Genomic DNA, 3,389 nt, shown 5'->3' with positions numbered 1-3,389 from the left:
AGTAGTCCGTGGCCCCTGGCAGCGAGAGAAGGAGTAAAAAAGGGTAATTAAAGAAAAGAGACAGAGAGAAAGAAAATAAATACACAAACAGCTAAATAAACGCTAATGAAAATGAGCCGGGGCACGTGGGGGGCGGGCGGGCTTGAGGACATGAATTGATTGCTCCCCATTAGTCATCGCTAATTGATAGCGAGCTCTAGATTGGGAACAGAGATGTCTTAGCGAACGTGTGTGTAATCGATGATTAATTAATAATTAATTATTAATCAGTAATAAAGAATTATAACAGTAAATACCTGTGATGGTGAATAAAAATAGTAAACACGTGATAATTAATTTGTTGGGTAACAATAACATTAATAAAGAGTATCACAAAATACTAATAAAATAGTTGAACTTTGTAAATTGAGAATTAATATTAATTATTAATAGTAATTAAGTATTGATGATTAACTGATACTAATTCGAGTAATAAAAACTATTGATCGATTAAATAATTTTTTATTTGTTTCTTTATCATACAGTGATAGACAATAAAGAGTGTTGATCAATAGCAATGAATAATTAATAAGAAATCAAATTATTAATTATTAATGGTCGTTTATTAATTGTTTATTAATTTATTTATCCTATACCCATAGATTCAGAGCATGCATCCAGACAATGAATAATAACCATACTGATAATCAATAAAGCAAGCATTGATAAATATTAAACAGTAATTAATTAAAAACCTACTAAAAACAAATAATTAACAACTTATTAACGTGTATTAATAATTTACTACTGATACTCTTAACATATTATTATTTATTTATTCCTTCTCAGGCAATTAGTTAGTTAATATTATTTAATGAATTATAATAAAGAGTATCACCGGATCTTGATAAATAAATTGGTAATAAGCCATAAATGATACAAATGAACATTATTTGTTAATTATTAAAAAATTAACTTAATTATAATGAATTACTTATTAAACTAATGATAAAAAACAAAAAAAAGGGCTGATTATTAAAATTATTAAGTTATTAATCTAATTAATACTTACATATAAATACTTATTACTCTAATATAAATAATTGATTAATGGTAAACTAAATGAAGATCAATTAGTGATTTATTTATTAATTTTTATTCATAATTTATTCCCAAGGTATTAAATGATTAATTCGTTAATTAATTTTAAAATATTAATAATTGATAATTGAATTAATAACGCTCATTATTTCTTTATCAATTTTGCATTAATTTATTTAGGGTATGCAAAGAGGTAACCGATGATAAATAAATAAGAAGAAAATAGGGTCGATTAATAGCTAGTAATAAATTATTATTCTAATTCATAGACTCACAGAAGGGTTTGGGTTGGAAGGGACCTTTAACGCTCGTCTAGTCCCACCCCCCTGCCATGGGCAGGGGCAGCCTGCTCTCCCTTGCCTTCTTTGCATCTGCCCTGCCTGCCTGCACGTGCTGCCTTCCTTGTCCTTCGGGATCCCCAGGGACCCCCTGGCCCCCCACGACGGGTCTCAGCCACGCCACGCTCCTGTCCCTGCGGCCTCGTACCCTTCCCCAGCGATGCTGCCGGCGCAGAGGGGTGCTGCCCAGGGCCAGTCACTGCCAGCCTGCCGCAGCCTGTCCTGCCAGGCTTTGCAGCACACTGGGGGGCTGGGCAGGACATGGGCAGGCGAGAGGGGCCGCGCTGAGCCCCCATCCCTGCTAACGCGCCTTTTGTCTCTCTCTCGCCCCTCTCCTCCTAACCTTGCTCTGACTTTCTCATCTCTGGGAAACGCAAGGAGCTGGTAAGAGCCCGTCCGTCGGCCGCCGTAACCCTGCGCTCTGCTCGCGGGCGCTCGCTGCTGCCTTCCCCCAGCCGGACGGCCCCCCCTAACGCTCCTAGCGCTGCTCCCGCTGCTCTCACCCCTTCTTGTCCATTCGCAGTGCGCCAGGGCTCCCCGAAAGCACTTCAGGCCATGGCCGGGCACAGGGGCTGGAGAGGGGCTGCCGTGGCCCAGGGCAGCAGGTGGGGGGGGGTCCTTCAGGTGCCTCCCGCAGGGTCCTGCTGGGTCAGGGCCCCCCGACCATGGCGGGGGGCAAGAAGAGCCCAGACTCACCGTCTGCACTTGCCCTGCTAGGCTCTGGGCAAAGCCCTTGTGGTCTTTGAGGGGTTGAAGTCCCGCAAGCCTGCCGATGCCCCCCGGCTGGTGGAAGTCACCCCGAAACGCGGCCGTGGGGCAGTTCCAGCCCTGCTGGGCTGGGGGCCGCCCCGGCTGCCCACGACACGCGTGGGCTCAGCAGCAGATTTCCTGATACTGGTCGTGGGGCTGCCGAAAGGTTTCAAGCCTCAGTGTACACTTGCACTTCTGGCCCTGCTGCCAGGCCCTCGGGGGGGGTTTCCTGCCCGCCGGGCTGGGCCAAGCCAAGCCAGGCGTCCGATGTCCCCGCACCAGGCCCTGCGGACGTGCCGCGTCCTGGACAGCCCCTGCTGCCCTGGCCAGACCCTTTGCTGGGTTCTGTCCCTGCGTGTCAGTCCCTGGGGGCTGTGCCCCTGTCCTGGGGAGGACGGGGCTGCCTTCACCCCCCCGTCCTGTTACTGTCCATCCTCTCCCCAGCACTGGCCCCAGACAGCCGCCAGTGCTGCAGGGAGGCAGCAGCTCTGCCGACAAACCCTCGCGGCTGCCTCGTCCCTAACACCGAGCTTTGTGTGCAGGAGGAGCTCACCAGCACCAGCGTGGACCATCTCATCATCAACCCCAACGCCGCTTACGAAAAGTTCAGGGACAAGCGCCTGGGCACCGAGGCAGTGGGTGAGCCAGGGGGTTCGGGGAAGGGTGGGCTGTGGGGACCCCGGGTCACTGAGCTGACCCCAGGGAGGGTACAGCCGCCCTGGGTATTTTGGGGTGACACCCTGCTCTTCCTCTTCCAGATTTCTCTGACAGCATCAGCAAGACCAGGACAACGGGTTACGAGTCTGGGGACTATGAAATTGTGAGTCCAGAGCGCATGAGGATGTGAGCCACCCCAGTGCACGGTCCCTCATCCCCACTCACCCCACAGTGACGTCCCTGCCCAGGGCCACAAATCACACAGAATCACGGAAGGATCGAGGTGGGAAGGGACCTCTGGAGGTCACCTGGTCCAACCCCCCTGCTCAAGCAGGGCCACCTAGAGCCGGTTGCCCAGGACCATGTCCAGATGGCTTCCGAGTATGTCCAGGGATAGTCATAGAATCACAGAACGGTTTGGGTTGGAAGGGACCTCTAAAGCTTGTCTAGTGCAACCCCCCTGCCCTGGGCAGGGACATCTTCAACTAGAGCAGGTTGCTCAGAGCCCCGTCCAACCTGACCTGGAATGTTTCCAGGGATGGGGCATCCACCACCTCTCTGGGC

General features: G+C 49.0%; 1 long non-coding RNA gene across 1 annotated transcript in view; it reads left to right on the top strand.

Moving 5' to 3' along the window:
• The window catches only part of LOC103918823, a 3,727-nt gene extending 710 nt beyond the window's left edge, over positions 1-3,017 (top strand). Inside the window, exons 2-3 of the long non-coding RNA XR_663715.1 lie at positions 2,711-2,807; positions 2,927-3,017. This is a non-coding gene — a long non-coding RNA (uncharacterized LOC103918823). The remainder of the gene's footprint in view (positions 1-2,710; positions 2,808-2,926) is intronic.
• Positions 3,018-3,389: the final 372 nt, after the last annotated feature.

The sequence above is a fragment of the Pygoscelis adeliae genome, unplaced genomic scaffold, assembly GCF_000699105.1.
Source record: "Pygoscelis adeliae isolate BGI_AS28 unplaced genomic scaffold, ASM69910v1 Scaffold886, whole genome shotgun sequence".
In the NCBI taxonomy this organism is placed as follows: domain Eukaryota; kingdom Metazoa; phylum Chordata; class Aves; order Sphenisciformes; family Spheniscidae; genus Pygoscelis; species Pygoscelis adeliae.
Note: the sequence above shows the minus strand (reverse complement) of the source record. Positions and strands in the feature narration are given on the sequence as shown.